This window comes from Mus caroli, chromosome 11 (assembly GCF_900094665.2).
Source record: "Mus caroli chromosome 11, CAROLI_EIJ_v1.1, whole genome shotgun sequence".
In the NCBI taxonomy this organism is placed as follows: domain Eukaryota; kingdom Metazoa; phylum Chordata; class Mammalia; order Rodentia; family Muridae; genus Mus; species Mus caroli.
In genome coordinates, this window is record NC_034580.1 from 45,222,360 (window position 1) to 45,239,639 (window position 17,280).

Genomic DNA, 17,280 nt, shown 5'->3' on the forward strand with positions numbered 1-17,280 from the left:
AGATAGATAGATTGATTTCAGGGCTGAAGACATAGTTGCTGCTCTTCCAGGATCCAGGTTTGATTCCCAGCACCAATTTGATGGCTCTCACACACATGGTACACAGACATACATGCAGGCAAAACACACACAGAAAATTAAATAAGCCTAAAAATTCTTACCTAGCACGTGTAGCAATAACAAAGCATTGAACAAGCACTTTCCTAATGAATTTTACAGTAAGCTATAAAGACTACAACTATCTTTGGCACTTTAATTACTTCTTAGGACTTTTTATGAGCTACCAATACTATTTGTCCATTTGCTTACACTTTCCCAGTTTCTTAGTATCTGCCCTCTCAAAGGTAAAGCAAGTAGCTAGCACACTCATTCCCATTTTTTCTTTCTTTCTTTCAATCCCATTTTTAAAGGATAGGAAGCAAAGTTATCATGCTGGACAGCCTTCTGCAGTTATGCTTACCAACTGCCACTCTACTCCCTCAAAGTTCTCTTACAGGGCAAGTGACCTCTGCAGGACAAGGATGCAAGGTGTGTTGTCAAGATGCACATGCCTTGTGGCTTTTGAAAGATTAAGGAGTTAATTGCACTGTTGAGTTAAGATAGCAAGGAGGTGACACCCATTCACAGACAGCTCAGTAAACTCCTATTGTGGATGGCTCACTACTATATACAGTTCTTCAGGGCCTGGCTCACCTGTAGTGTACCCTGCCTGGCCTGTAAGCTTAATTACAGCATAAGTACACCATGAGAATTGATTCTGTTCATGCCCTTTCAAAGGTTACTGGAAAATATACAAAGATTTTTAAGGTAACCCAATTTTCCCCCTTTAAAGGGATAGGAGGGCAAATTATTTTTTAAAAAAAACTGGCAGGATCTTCCATTTCTGAAGGGTAAAGAGACTGTAGCTCAACTTTGTCAAGCTTTTAGTATTCAGTTCGGTTTAACTTCACACAACTAGCAATACAATCACTAGTGTCATGACCAGCGGTTAATACACAGTGTCATCAATGTGTCCTCAGGTCCTGGCACACAGGCCTTCAATATAAACATTAGTGTATCAGTGTAATGACCAAGGCATTCGGATTTCAAGAAGCCAGTGCGATTCCTACCCACTGAACCTTTACTACACAGCCAATTTCTCATTCCCATTCCCTCGGAATTCAATACAAGGCCATCAGTCATTCTGTCTACTCCTGGGGAATGAGTCCTAAAGTAGAAAAAAAAAATCTCCCAAATTCTCACTCCCCCGATTAATTGCAGTTAGGTGCTTGAAGCAGGACTTTTAACCTTAACTAAGAAACCCAAACGGTCTAGTGCTCAGTTACAATCCCAACTGGATGACTAGAACTACCTGTATGACCTTGGGCCAGTCATTTCAAACTTCTAGGCCTCAGTTTCCTCCCCTCACTAACTGAACTTTCGCTTGTATTTCCTGCTCTTAAGGTCCTGTGAACACCCACACTGGATTACTATCTATCCACCACCGAATAGGCAGGTGCTTTAATAGTTAAGCCTTAAGTTTCTCAAGCGGTACTCGTTCTAGTACATTCTACTCCCTCATCAGGATGCTATGGTCCAGTCTTCCCTTTGGGTAAGTTATTTTCTAATCTGTAACGCTTATCTCTGGATTTACTTCACCTTTCCCTGCTATTTGGGCTACCTACTAGGCCGAATTCTAATACCACACCTGTACCGGATTACTCAGTCCACCTCTGGGTGGGCCTGGCCAGGGCCTAAGAAAGCTCTAGAAGCAAAGCCGTAGGAAGTTGTTAGCTTTCTCAGAGGTCAAGGGAAACCCCAGGACACCTGCCACGCCTCCCGACCCCGGCGGCGCTGCCCAGGCTAGCCTCTCTAACCCGGCCGCTCTCCTCAGTGCCCTGCGCGTCCGCCGGGGCCTGCGCCATTCGAAAGCCCGCCCGACCCCTCAGCCGTCGAGACTACAGCCACGCCCGACCCCCTCCGCCGCGGCGCCGCTCACCCAGTCCCCCAAGGCTCGTCCCAGGCCTGAGGTCCCCGCACACGCTTCCCGTCTCACCTCGAGCCTCCCGGGGACCACTGGCGGCTCCCTCACCTTCTCCCACCCGCACACCCGGCCCCGTGCTGCAGTGGAGACAGCGGCAGAGGCGGCCCGACCGTCACGTGCCGCAGAACTAAGAGGCCTCGGCTACTGCCGCCGCGCGAGCGAGCCCCACCGCACGAAGCCCAACCTCGCGTCCACCCCTCGTTCCTGAGTGGCTACAACGAACGTCAGATCCCGCCCCTTTGCGCAAGATCTGAGAATTTATTGGTAGATATGGCCATCGCTCGAAGCTCCTTCCCATACGCCCCCTAGGGCTATTCTTCGTGGAGCGTTGTGATTGGTCAAGAGCGAGGCAGGAAGTGGTTGCTGATTGGGTATGAAGGAAGAAGGCGGGCCGTCACCAAACGGGCGGGCGCGCGCCGCGGAGGGCGGACGGATCTGGCATGCGTTCTCGCGTGGGTCGCCCTAGTCCCTCAGGGCCGGTGTGTTGGTGGACATCCAGAAGACGACTTTCCGACCCATTGAGTTAGGAACCCTGTCCCAACCCCGCCTGGGACCTATGGCCTTCATCACAAATGGTGAGAGGTCGGGCGGTGTGCTTGCTCAGTGAGTGAAATCCCTCTGGGTAGCAGACACCGCCTTTTCCTGCGGAGTCATCGCCCTGAGCCCAGGAGCCTGAGACCTCTTTACCTAACAAAACACTACCTAGATTCACAATCATGTAACATGAAGTCACCTTTCCATGTGCCCGTGCTGTTTCCTGATTTTAGTCGTTAAAATCAGACATACTTTAGCGACAGAGGTGAGGAAAAGGGTGATGCCATGTGCAAATTTAAAATAGCCATTTCCTAACCCACTCGTTTTTCAATATGCTGATAACGCTGTAAGATTGAAGTGGCTAAGGATTTGGCTAGATCCTTGAGAATCCTGATCGCCTCGGGTTGTATTTGGTGACCCAAAGCTTTGAATAATGTGGAAAGAAACAGCAGGTTTTTCTACATGTGAAAGGAGCTTTGTTCCTGCCACCCCAAGAGAAAGGCAGTAAGGATTTGATGTTTGGGTCAATTTAGTAACCGCCAATTCTCACTCCCTAATTTTAAAAAAGAGAATTTGCTTTCCTTATTTGCCTTATAAAGAGCATGTTCAAAATGAAAATTTGAAGCCAGCTTGGCACAGGCAGTACACATAATTTAAAAAAAAAAAATCTAAATTTATTTAGGTTGAGTTCTGGCTTGTGTTACCCAAGATGGCCTTAAATTTAAGAAAGCCAAAAAATCGACTTCTGCAGAGAGATGTTAAAATATGTCAGTCCTAAAGGAGTAGAGGAATTGGGGCAGAACTTTTCTGTCTAAACTGACAAAGACTTGGACTGGACCTCATAGATACGCAAATTTTCTGTAGGTGGAGTTGGAAGGAAGTTCTTGAGATGAGAAAATTGTACAGAAGAGCAGGAAAGTGACTCTCGGGTATTTGGGGGATCCATATACTAAAAATGTTTTGGGAGCAATGGAGATGGCTCAGCAGGTAAGGACACTTGCCACCAAACCTGATGGCCTGAATTTAATTCCCATAACTCAACGTGGTGAAAGAAGAGATTGAATTGTACTCTGACCTCTCTACAAATTCACATACATACATTAATAAGTGTGAAATTTTAATAAAAATGAGGACATGATGGCTCCAAACTAAACAGTCCACAAAGAGACATGGAACGTCAGTCTTCTGATCTGTTCATGGTGTGTCATTATAGAATATTACAAGCTTCTTTTATGATTCAGTTTATCCAAATAGCTAAACCTTAACAATGTTAGCAAATACAGAGAGACTAGACATATACCTTCAAGTCAGTCAGTGTTAACCTGAGTAGACCTTCAGGAATTGATGAACCTTATTTATCAGAGATACCTTATTCATCCACACAAGTTATTACTTATCTAAAATTTTCTAGAAGCTTGGTGTTGAACAGTCAGCAAAAATATAAGTGGTTAGACATCAATCTCTAAGCCTTAATTCTCTCTCAATGTCATCATCCCCAATCTCTCTTACTTGATTTGATCCTACTACAAGCAACAGTACTCATGTTTACACCCAATTTTTTTCCCCACTGGCGACATTACTATTGGTTATTTCTTTGTACACACTAATCAGGCCCTGTCAAATTAATTGGTAGAAAATACAACTTCATTAAACACTTTGCACTGATTATGTAGATTCCTTTTAATTGTCTGTTCATGGAACTTGTCCAATTTTTCTATTCTAGGCTTTTCTTACTAGCTTGTAAGAAATCTACAGCTTAATGGTCTTGTGAGTGAGCTAGTTTGGATGGTTTGTAAGAAATCTCCACTCTCTGAGATGCTTCTTAAACTACTACTTAGAACCCCCACCCATCTCCAGCTTCATTATAAGTTTTAAGTTAGGAGCTATCTCTTTTCTCTTTTTGTTTTTTTTTTTGTTTTGTTTTTTTTTGTTTTTGTTTTTGTTTTTGTTTTTTTTGGTTTTTCGAGACAGGGTTTCTCTNACTCAGAAATCCGCCTGCCTCTGCCTCCCGAGTGCTGGGATTAAAGGCGTGCGCCACCACGCCCGTCTCGCTCTCTTTTTGTTTTTTAAAGATATATTTTATTCCAGCACTCAGGAGGCAGAGGCAGGCAGATTTCTGAGTTCGAGCCAGCCTGGTCTACAAAATGAGTTCCAGGACAGCCGGGACTACACAGAGAAACCCTGTCTCAAAAAACCAAAAAAAAAAAAAAAGATATATTTTATTTATTATATGTAAGTACACTGTAGCTGTCTTCAGACACCAGAAGAGGGAATCAGGTCACATTATAGAAGGTTGTGAGCCACCATGTGGTTGCTGGGATTTGAACTCAGGACCTCTGGAAGAGCAGTCAGTGCTCTTAACCATTGATCCATCTCTCCAGCCCCTCTTTTCTCTTAATTGCACTTGTTCCTTCTTTTCTCGTTATAATTTGTGTGGGTTTGGGGGCTCCATGAGTGTGCTGTACTTGCATATGTCTGTGTATATGGAAGCAAGATTAGTAGGTCCTATTCTCCACCTAAACCCATTGAGGCACTGTAGACAGGATCTCTTCCTTGAACCTGGAACTAGGCCGGCAGCCAGCATGCCCCATTGCACTTCCTGTCTTTGCCTGCGACAGCATGGGGATCATAGGCATGTGCACCAAGCTCTTGTTTTGGTAGAAATTTTTCTTTTACTTATCCTTCAGTAATTTCATACATGTCTATTTGTCTGTCTGTCTGTCTTCTTTTTTACTTTTTGAGACAGGGTTTCTCTGTGTAGCTCTACTTGTCCTGGAACTTGCTCTGTAGACCAGGCAGGCCTCCAACTCAGAGATCTGCTTGTCTCTGCCACCCAAGTGCTGGAACTAAAGTTGTGAACCGCCACCACCCTATTCTTTTTTTTTTTTTTTAACCAAATAATGTTCTTGGGATTGGAGAAATAGCTCAGTGGGTAAGAGCACTGGCTGCTTTGTTGTTGTTGTTGTTTGTTTGTTTGTCTCTTTTAAAAGGAATCCTAAAAACAAAACAAACAAAAAACAAGCAGGGTGTGGTGGCGCACACCTTTATCCCAGCACTTGGGAGGCAGAGGTAGGCGGATTTCTGAGTTCGAGGCCAGCCTAGTCTACAAAGTGAGTTCCAGGACAGCCAGGAAAAACCAAAAAAAAAAAAAAAAAGGAATCCTGCTTCAATCCCCAACACCCATATGGCAGCTCACAACTGTTTGTAACTACGGTACTAGGGGATCTGACACCCAATTCTGACCTTCGTGAGCACCAGGCACATACATGGTTCACAGACAAATGTGTAGACAAAATAACCATACACACAAAATAAAAATAAAATTTAGAATAATTCTTTAAAACTATTCATGTGTATGCACACATGTCGTGTATGTATGAGAAAGAAGACAACTCCCAAGAGTCAAGTCTCTCTTTGCACCGTGTTTCCTAAGGATTAGACTGAGGTTGCCCTCAGGCCTAGTGGCCCTCTTAGTTGGGTTACTATTGCTGTGATAAAACACCGGGACTGACTTGGGGAGGAAAGGGTTTATTTTTCCATATCACTGTTCAACTCAAGGGAAGTCAGGATAGGAACTTAAGGCAGGAGCTGATGCAGAGGTCGTGGGGGCGGGGGGGGGGGGGCTACTTACTGGCTTCTAAGTTTCTTATAGAACCCAGGACCACCAGCCCAAGAATGGCTTCATCTACAATGGACTGGGACATCACCCATTAATCATTAAGAGAGTCCTGAAGTAGTAGTGGTTCTCAGCCTTCCTAATGGCACAACCCCTCAATACAGTTACTTATGTTGTGGTGATCTCCAACCATAAAATTATTTTCATTGCTAATTCATAACGGCAATTTTGCTACAGTTATAAACTGTAAATATCTGCCCTTCCCAATGGTCTTAGATAAGAAGGTTTTTCAACTCCCAAAGGGGTAGCAGCCTACAGATTGAAAACTGCAGTCTTGCCTGGAGCCTGATCTTATGGAGGCATTTTCTTAATTGAGGGTCCCTTCTCTCAAATTTCTTTAGCTTGTATTAAGTTGACATGAAACTAGTCAGCACAGTGACAAATACCTTTAACTGCTGAGCCATCTAAATTGGCTCTCTTGTTTTTATTTTTTGAGAGTTCACTATAAAGGTCAAGCTGGCCTTGAATTTGAAATCTTCCTGACTCAGCCCCCTTAGGACACACACACACACATATGTATAGCTATATCAAAGATACATGAAGAAGAAAAGAAATACCAACTCACCTTATGCCATTCCAACCTGGAACTTGCAATGGAAGCTGTCCTTCCCCTTGGAGCCACCTGACTTCTGCTTGCTCTTCCTTCCCTCACTAAGAACTTCTGCTTCCAGTTGTTTGTTGAAGAAGGATCTCCCAATATAGTGCTGGCTAACCTGAAACATGATGTGTGTAGATGTGACTGGCCTTGAACTTGCCTCCTAATTCTGGGATTACAGAACTGATCTTGAGCACAGTTGCTCCTACAGCCCCTTCCTCTCCTTCCCCCTACATCCACACCCACACTTGTGCCTACTAAATAAGCAATCTGCCACTTAGCTACAACCTTGCCACAAACACATGCATACACACAAATTTTTAAAACTTTATGTTAGGGTAGGGTACATTTGCAGCTGCCACTGCATGGGTGTAAAGGCCAACGAACAACTTGCAAGAGAATCAGCTCTCCTTTTGATTTGTTGTTGTTGTTGTTGTTGTTTGAGACAGACTCTGTGACTGACCTGGAACTCTCTGTAGACCAGGCTGTCCTCACCTTCAAGAAATCTATTCTCTCCTACAATGTGGGTATAAGGATCAAACTTAGGTCATCAGATTTGGCATCTGGCACCTTTTTGGGACTGAGTTACCTCTTTGGCCCTTATCTATTTAATTATCTACTTACTTACTTAGAGACAGGGTCTCAGGTATACCGGGCTGACCGTGGAATCAGTCTGTAGCTGATGATGATCTTGAACATCTACACTTCCTCCCTTCTCGTCCTAAGTGCAGTGCTGGGGATGGAGCCCTAGGCCAACTGTGTTTTAAGTAAGCATCATATCAACTGAGGAATTCTTGGCCCATAATTTTAAGAATTGTTTCATATACGTGGACAGGGGGTGCACCTGCAGGTGTGTGGATGTCAGAAGGCAACTTTGAGAAGTCTGTTCTCTCCTTGCACCATTTATGTGAGTCCCAGTGATTTGAACTCAGTTCACTCTGCCTGTGCAAGCATCTTCACCCATTGCCCCATCTGCCAATTCCTTGATCTGCATGTAGTTTAAAGTTTGTTCCACATTTCCATGATTTTGAAAATGTACAGCACATGCCATGTGATCACCATCATTATCATGACAGAGAACATTCCCACTACCCAAATGCTCCTAATGTGGGATTTGTTTTGTTTTGTTTTTACGAGATAGGGTTTCTCTGTGTAGCCCTGGCTGTCCTGGAACTCACTCTGTAGACCAGGCTGGCCTCGAACTCAGAGATCTGCCTGCCTCTGCCTCCCAAGTGCTGGGATTAAAGGCCTGCGCCACGACGCCCAGCCTAATGTGGGTTTTGACTACCAAAGTAACATCTCTTTTTACAAACATCACTTCTGTCAGTTCAGTTCTGTCCTACACAACCCGATTACAAAACAGACTATATGCTTAGTCCCACAAGACTATATACTCCCTTCAATGATAGCGGCAAACAGGAGGCCAGGATAGCCCAGCCAATTTCTGAACTAATTACATATTTGAGGATTCTGATAAGCTCCTCTCAGGGTCCATAGTTTGCTAAATGGAATAAGCCTAGAGCTCCGAGCGGTGCCTTATGTATATACACTCCTTTACTCTAAAGAATGCCCCCCAGGAACAGCCAAAGGAAGCGATGCACAGACAAGATGGGCTTGAAGCTGCCATGCCCTCTGTGTGCGCCATACTCTCCTTGTACCTCAGTTGTTGACTAAGAAAATTCTCCTAATTCTATATGCTAGGGTTTTGTATGTTGGGGGTTTTTGTTTGAGGGGCTCTAGGAGGGACAAGGGCTAAGGGATCATTATACAGGAATCACTGACTAAATCACTAGCTACAGGTGACTGAACTCAGTCTCCAGGACATCTCTTCTCCCTTGGAGTGACAGTGGAAAGCTCCAAGGCAGTGCACACCTGGGTGTCTCATTTGTCACCAGCCTTCATGTTGAAGCTGTCTAGAGTCCACCAGTAGACATCTCACCCAAACAAATTCTAGAGTGCTGAAGTACAAAAGATATGACTCAGAACACAAAAGCACATTTCTCACCTCAAAGGGAATAAGTTTATTCTGGAGTCAAACATGAGTAACCATACCCAGGGAAACAGATTTAGGTTACCCCAACCTACCTGTTTACTTAAGGTTTTATAGTAACAGAACAACAGCAAAACCCATAAATCAGGATTCTTGAAATGCATGGGTAGAAACCTCAGGTAGGCAGCTATAGCAGCTTGGGGGAAGTCTCCATTCTAGGCCTCAGATGCCATATAATAACATTGTTATGGAAGATGGGGTCTTGCTAGTACATTCTAAAATGATTTACTCGATATGTTTAAGGACATCAGATTACACAGAGAGGTAGGCAATAAATGACTCATTTAAAGAGCTAAATATATCCCAAGAGAATCTGGCTCCCCACTTGGGAAACACCTTGGCTCTACACAATCACAGTTATTTTAACCAGTCAATTTGCTTTGTAGAATGTTTAATGCTAAGTGTGGCTTTGGGTGGGGGAAAGGGTTCGATTCCTTTCTATCACCCAGGAAGTCAAAGGCTTTAGGACTCTGTGGTAGGAACCAAACAGTTTTTGACTATACTTCATCCTATCCAAGTCTCTTCCTAACACTAGGATCAGGAAAGCTGACCTGCGTCTAAAGGTAAAATCTGTCTTTTGTAGAACTTCATAAACATGCAATCATCAGTAGCCTTTCCTTACCCATGCTAAGATTTCAGCTCCCTCAATTAACCTCACTCCCAAATTAGTAAATGGAAAATTCCAGAAATAAATATAACCAATTTTTAAATAACTTGTATTACAGTATAGTCACAATTATCCTACTATTAGAAGAGAATGAGGAAAACAGCCATGAAATAGAAGAAGCCCAAGGCCTCACATAGTACAGAGCACAGAATGGCAGAGGAAAGGAGCTGCTGCTTGAGCCATGGTTCCTCACCCAGCCCAGAATGAAGCTGCCAAACACTGCTCCAGTGCCAGTCCCTGATCCAGCTGCACCAACTGTCAATATCCCAGGAGACAGCGCTGGTCAGGAATTCGGCCTAGCCACCTGGAGAAGCAGTTGCCTTCTCAGAAGGCATGCAGACACAGGCCTGATTAGAAGTGTGCCACATAATGCTCAGAACTGGAGAAAGGAGCAGAGTCCTGATGGGCTCCATTTTCTGTCTTTCCTTATTTCTTTCTCTTTCTTTCTTTCTTTCTTCTTTCTTTCTTCACTTTTTAAATTTTTTTAAGACAGGGACTCAAGCCAGGCATGGTGGTGATATGTAGCCCCTTCCAGACTGGAGATTTTTATGTAGACCAGGCTGGCCTCAAGCTCAAAGATATCCACTTGTTTCTACCTCACAAGTGCTGAGATTAAAGGTGGGCACCACCACTAAAATATACATTCTTTTTAAAATGTTCACGTTTTGTGCATGGAGGATTATACAATTGCCACCACGTGAATGTGCAGATCAGGGGACAACTTACAGTTCTTTCCTTCCACCTTGTGGGTTCCAGGGATTGAACTCAAGTGGTCAGGCTAGGTCAAGTGCCTTTACTCACTAAGCCAACTTGCTGACCAAAAAAAAAAAATGTGAAATCTACCTACCTACCTACCTACTTACCTAACTGCATACTTGTATGGGTACCACATGCATGCCTGATGCACATTGAGGCCAAATGAGGGCATCTGATACCCTTGGAATGGTTGTGAGTCACCATGTGGGTGCTGTGAACTAAACCCATGTCCTCTGCAAGTGTTCTTAACTGCTGAGCCACCTCTTCAGCCCTAAAACTCTGTGTTCTAGCAGAATAGGCTACTACGTGCTTATGATCCCAACAGTTGGGAGGTAGAGTCTCAAGGGTCATTTCAGTTCAAGAGTTTGAGACCAGCCTGCAAAATATAGGAAGAACCTATCTCAAACAATATTAAAATAAATGAGAAAATGTAAACCAGGTGTTGTGACACAGGCTTAGAATCCCAGTCCTCAGGAGACAGAGGGAAACTACTGTTGCAGGACATTTAATCACAATCATCACAATATAAACCCACGTGTGAGCGTCCGGCTCGCCAGCAAGAAAGACGCCACAACAGGATCCTTCTGCACACATTTATTGGGAGAGCTTGATTGCAGAGGCGAAAAGACCCCGAGCCCAGAACTGGCGCTGCTTATATAGGCCTTATATAGGCCCTGTGTTATTTACTGAAAAACCCTGTTTCTAGTCCTGGTGTGGCTCAGCCCTTAGCACACACCTTTAATCCCAAACAATGAAGGTAAAGTTAGTTTGTGGAAGGAAGCACATGTGTTTGAAAGTGATGTCTAATTGAGACTGAATTAAGTTGTGTTTTATTCAGAATGTCAACAATCTGGGGTTACCAGTTAATGCCCCGGAGAAACAGGCTACCACAGTAGCCAGCTGATTTTATAGTGGGGCAAAAGGAGAGGTGTCAAGAGAGGCAGTCAGGCGTTGCCCTGATGAGTGGTCGACTGCTTCTCCAAGACTGTCTCTCCCATCACCCCTTGTACTTCTCAGTACTGTCTCTGCACCACTGGACTTCTTGGAGCAGTCTGCTTAGGATCTGCCAATATTGACGCCACTCCTCCAGGTACCTTTTAGCTAGCAATCAATTCAGAATAAATAAGCCTTACCAGCCTTATGCTGAACTATTAATACACAGAGAGAGAGAGAGGTAGAGGTAAAATCCTCTTCACAATGTAGAAATGCTCATGTAGAATGGGACCCCCTATCATCATACTTACCCCATTTTTATCTTGTTTTACTTTAGGGATGGTATCTTATTATATGTCAGCCCAGGCTGACTCTGAACTCCTGATATCAAGTGATCTTTAACCCACCCATAGTCAACTCTAGCTGGGACAAACTTTACTGAGATATAATTTACAGGCTATAAATGTTACCCATTTTAAAAGTGATTACTTTCACTGATTTATACAGTACAAGTACCACCAACAAATTCCTTAGTGCTTATTGACAATCAACATCCAGCCAACTGAAATGTGTGTCTCTTTATATCATATCTTATAATAGACCATGGATTTGGAGCTGGCATTCACAAACGGATATCACCATGCACAGATTGGTTGCAAAAGGCCCTTAGCCAGTAAACTAAGGTACAGATTAACAAGTCAGAACTGTAACCAGGAGCTAAAGAAACAGCTCAGTGGTTAAGAGCATCACTGGCTGCTGTTGTAGAGAAGCTGTTACCAGCACCCACATGGTAGCTCACAACTGTTGCTCCAAAGGTCTGATAACCTCTTCTGGCTTCTTTGGGTACAAGACACACAGATGGCATATATGTATGTGTATATATATATATATATATATATATATACACACACACACAGACCAACACTCATACAAATTTAAAAAGAAAACTATAACCGGGCTGGAGAGATGGCTCAGCGGTTAAGAGCACTGACTGCTCTTCCAGAGGTCCTGCGTTCAAATCCCAGCAACCACATGTTGGCTCACAACCATCTGTAATGAAATCTGATGCCCTCTTCTGGGGTGTCTGAAGAATGCTACATTGTACTTCCATAAATAAATACATTTTAAAAAAAAAAAGAAAACTATAACCAATTGTTGATTGAGCTATAACCAATGAAGTTGCTTTTATAGTATTTCACGTGAGTTTCTGTGTTTGTTGTCTGATCAAATCATTGATTTCTCTGGTTCTGGAAGCTGCTTGACTTTCATGTTTTCTTTGGCTCTACTAATTTAACCACAGAATTCCCCTTTTAGCTTTGGAATATCATGTGGGAACTTGCAATATCTGATTTTTTTGGGTTTTTTTAGCTTGTTCCAGATGAAGCATGTATCGGTACTTTATCCCTTTTTATGGCTTAATAATGTTCTATCATAAGGATATACCACATCTTATCTACTGATCGTTTGAAGGACAGCTGAATGGCTTCCAGTTACTAGCTGTAACGAGTAAAGTTGCTATGAATATTTGTACACAAGTATTTTTTGTGGGCATATTTCCAATTCTCTTGTGCAGCAGATAGTAGAATTACTGACTTGTGAGTTTATGTTTAGCTTTATAAAGAAACTACCAAACTGTCCTCCACTGTGACTGTGCCATCTCATAGTCCCCTGTGGAAGGTTCCAGTCTTTCTATGCCATTGCAAATTTACTATTGTCGGTTTTGTTTTGTTTTTTAAAGCCATTTAGTGGATGAGAGACTCTCTCGTTGTGGGTACTTCTAGGTCAGATGAGTCTCCTCTGGCAATAGAAGTGTTATTTTGTATATTTTTGCCTAGTCTTTCCTGGTACACTAACCCTGCCGAGCAGGGTGGAGCAAAGTTAACAACCCTAGGCAACAATGTCACTATTTTGACCCTTGTGATCCCAAGCTTTGCCTGGATAAAACTTCCATAATCACTCTGTGCTTCAAGCTTCAACTTCTAGAGCTCTAACTCACTCTCTCTCTCTCTCTCTCTCTCTCTCTCTCTCTCTCTCTCCTTTCTCTCTCTCCTCTCTCCCTCCCTCCCCCTCTCCCCTTACTCTCTCCCTCTCCCCCTACTCTCTCCCTCTTTCTCTTGTTCTCTCTCTCTCTCCCCTCCCCGCTGTGTGTGTGTGAACACACACATGCCACAGGTTATGTGTAGAGATCAGAGAAAACCCTAGGCTGTTGGTCCCCCGACCTTCCACTTTGAGACAGGCTCTTTGTTCTACTGGTCTGATAACCCTCAAGTTTCTGGGGATTCTCTGCCTCCCACTTTCCTGTCAGTATGTTAGGGTCACAGCCACTTGCACTATATATCCAGCCTTTTGTGGGTCCTGGGGATTCTCACACTTTTTTATGTGGGTTCCACACTTGACTGTCATGTGTTTTTATCCAGTGAGTGATCTTTATACCCCCTTGTCTTACTTTTTGAGACAGGGTCTCACCACACAGCTAAAACTGCTGGGACTTACTATGTAGCCTAAATGGGTCTTCAACACACAATCTTCCTAACCCCTGAGTGGCTTTAAGTTCTCTCCAGTTTTATAGTTTTCTAAGATAGGATTTGTTAATCTACCAAACCACTGCCCTCCCTCAACGGTTAGCGGAACAGTTTCCCTCTCCATCCACATTATCTATGTGCCCTATCTTACTTCCCTGCTTGCTTACCTTGGTCTCTGCTCTATGTGTAAGTTGTTTTCCCGGCCTGCATGTCAGCAACACCCCAACAGTCTCTCAGATCCCAGTGCCAATCAACACTAATCCCAGTATGCAGGAGGCTGAGACAATGAGAAGTCTGAGGTCATGACCTGGGGATGTAGCTCAGCTGGGAGAGTGATAGGCACAGTGCTTGCCTACCATGCAAAAGACCCTGGGTTCTATTCCCAGTACTGCATAAAGTAGGCACAATGGTACATAGCTGTAATGCCAGCCCTGGGGAGGCAGAGGCCAGATGATCCGGAGTTCAGTCATTCCTGCCTATAAAATGAGTTTGAGGCCAAATGGGCTACAGAAGTTCCAGTCTTACAAAACAAAAGTTTAGATAGGTTGTGAGGAAAGGAGAGCCCAGTGGTGTGTCCATTTTTTCTACCTTCTATCTCTGAGTCCCTTGCAGAGGTTCCAGCAGCACCATATTGGGCTGGAGTATCCAGAGGTTCACCACCATGGTCCATCACAGCCACTATGGGGAGGACATGGGGGAAATGTCCAGTCTCAGTGGAAAATAGGCAGTTCCTGGCCATGAGGACCATACATTTTGGATCTGGATTTATTGTACCTTTCTGTATGGGAAGGCACCAGCTACTTAAGAAATAAGGATGTTTTAGCAGGGCAGTGGTGGCACACACCTTTAATCCCAGCACTCAGGAGGCAGAAGCAGAAGCTGATGGACCTCTAAGTTTTAGGTGAACCTGGTCTACAGAATGAGTTCCATTATTAAGTGTGCACTCTAAAAAACAGGATTTAACTCTTGAATTTTTATACTAGATAAGATTATAAATGAACCAATGTCATGAAAAAGAAGTATGAAGCCATCTGGGCTTCACAATGAGATCTTGACAGTAAATAAATAGACAAATAAACCAGTACCCAAACTGTATTGCCTAATACTGAGCCAGACTTTCAGGGTTAGGGCTCACCCGTCTGAGGATTGAAGTAATTGAAGTACTTATAAACCAGTGAAAACATTAATCCAGAGATGCTAGCTCATACCTGTAATCCCAACACTTGGAGGATACAGGAATATCTAGGGTTCAAGGCCTATGTTATACAGGACCCTATCTCAAAAAACAAAAAAAGGTGGGTGGGGTAGAGAGATGGCTCAGCAGTTCACAGCTGTTCTTACAGAGGGACTAAGTCAGGTTCCCAGCACCCACCTGGGGTATACACATCTGCCTGTAACTCCAGCCACAGAGAATCTGATGCCCTCTTCTGGCATATACGCAAAGACATACACATAAAAATATGTCTTCAAGAAAACAAACAAACAAGAAAACCAGGGCCATCTAGGGCCCAGGAAGTAAATACACTTTCTAGCAAGCCAGATGGCAGTCCCTGGAACCCATGTAGTGAAAGGAGAGAAGTTACTCCTGAGAGCTCTCCTCTGACCTCCACATGCACACTATACAATAACATGTCCCTACCATGAATAAATAAATATAAAAAACATCCCATTGGTAAGTCGCACCAACAATAAACCACACGGTATTCAATAGAAGGGGAGAAAGTGGACTTCATGCTTCTAGGAACGTGCTGAGGGTCAAGGGCAGATATCACTTAGGGAAAAAGTAAGACATTTGGAGCAGGCAGCTGGGGATAAAACTTAGTGGTACTGCATGAGTCTCAAATGTGCAAGTCTTTGGGTTCAATACCCACCATAATAGGATTTTTTTTTTCTTGAGACAGAGTCTCACCATGTAGTTCTAGTTGGCCTAAAACTTGCTGTGTAGACAAAGCTGGTCTCAAACTCAGAGATCAACTTGCCTCTGTGTCCCAAGTGCTGGGTATGTGTCACCAAACTTGGCTTCAAAGTAATTTTTAAATAAATTCAGATCAAGAGCTGGAGAGATGGCTATTCTTTCAAAAGAGCTGGATTCAATGATAAGAATCCACATAGCAACTCACAACTGTAACTCCGGTCCCAGGGGATCTCCTGACCTTTTCTGGCCTCAGAGTGGACCAAGCACTCAAGTAGCACACAGACCTATATGCAAGCAAAATGCCCATGTACATAAAGTAAAATTATTTTAAAATTTCAAATCAAGCACAAATCACTAAAGGATATAAAATTTGGGGAAAGCTTGACAAAGAATGGGGTATTGATTATTTGTTTGTTTTAGTTTTATTGTTTTTTGTTTTGTCTTACATAGGAATTCTGTGGTGTAGAACTCACGGAGGTCTGCCTGCCTCTGCTTCCCAAGTGCTGGGATTAGAGGCGTGCACCACCACTGCCTGACATGAACAGGGCATTTTAGTAGCAGCAGTCTTTTTTTTTTTTTTTTTTTTTTTTTTTTTTTTTTGAGACAGGGTTTCTCTGTATAGCCTTGTCTGTCCTGGAACTCACTTTGTAGACCAAGCTGGCCTCGAACTCAGAAATCTGCCTGCCTCTGCCTCCACCCGGCAGTAGCAGCAGTCTTGAGTGGACACTCCTGGTAAGCCAGCAGAATTGAAGCACAAATAGTACATGTCAATCTCCATGTAGAGTTGGTAGATATCTTGGGATCATTTAAGAGAATACACGCTGTAGGCTGGGGATACAGCTCAGTTGATAAAGTGGTTGCCTGGCATGCATGAGGCCCTGAGACCAGCATTTTATAAACTGGCCATAGTGGCACATGCCCATTATTCCAGCACTCAGGGAGTACACGTAGGAGAATCAAAAGTTCAAGGTTGGGCTGGAGAGATGGCTCAGTGGTTAAGAGCAGCCACTGCTCTTCCAAAGGTCCTGAGTTTAAATCCCAGCAACCACATGGTGGCTCACGACCATCTTTAATGGGATCCGATGCCCTCTTCTGGTGTGTCTGAAGACAGCTACAGTGTACTCATATACATAAAATAATTCTTTTTAAAAAATGACTATAATGTATATGAACACTTAGAAACAAGGCAAATAGGCTGAAATGATGACAGAAATTAGTTAATGGGCACAGAAATATTCTTCACATAACTTTAAAGCTAGCAAGGCCGTACAAGACTGGATAACACCAGCACTGGGCGGGGTAGGAGGTGCTACTGAAGTAACGGGATAGGGCTTCAAAGAACCTGTCCTCCAAAGCGGGGAGGGGACAGGCTTTTTTCATTTAGGACAACTGCCCTGAGTCTATTTTGGAAGCTCAAAGCTCAGAACAGAATTCTGTTATGTGCAGAATACCTCAGGTGTTCATCAAAGTGATAGCAAGCTTCCAGGTAAAAAGGGATTGGTCCAGACAAAGCAAGCACACATGGGCTAGAGATTAACCCCACATAGGCTTAGCTGAGTGAGTGCACATAAGCATAAACCTACTTTTAAAGTATTCATTTAAGTAGACA

The 17,280-nt window shown here is 43.6% G+C and overlaps 1 protein-coding gene and 1 pseudogene across 2 annotated transcripts in view; one reads left to right on the forward strand and one right to left on the reverse strand.

The window, feature by feature from the left end:
* Canx (calnexin) overlaps positions 1 to 2,216 on the reverse strand; it is a 32,083-nt gene extending 29,867 nt beyond the window's left edge. Inside the window, exon 1 of one of the 2 annotated variants that reach the window (XM_021176851.1) lies at positions 2,036 to 2,216. The gene's annotated coding sequence lies outside the window, so the exon portion shown is untranslated. Of the gene's footprint in view, positions 1 to 1,978; positions 1,998 to 2,035 lie in introns of those variants that run through there. The other variant, XM_021176852.2, reaches the window with a different exon arrangement.
* A 9,621-nt stretch (positions 2,217 to 11,837) lies between these two features.
* On the forward strand, positions 11,838 to 14,568 carry LOC110304472 (annotated as a pseudogene).
* Positions 14,569 to 17,280: the final 2,712 nt, after the last annotated feature.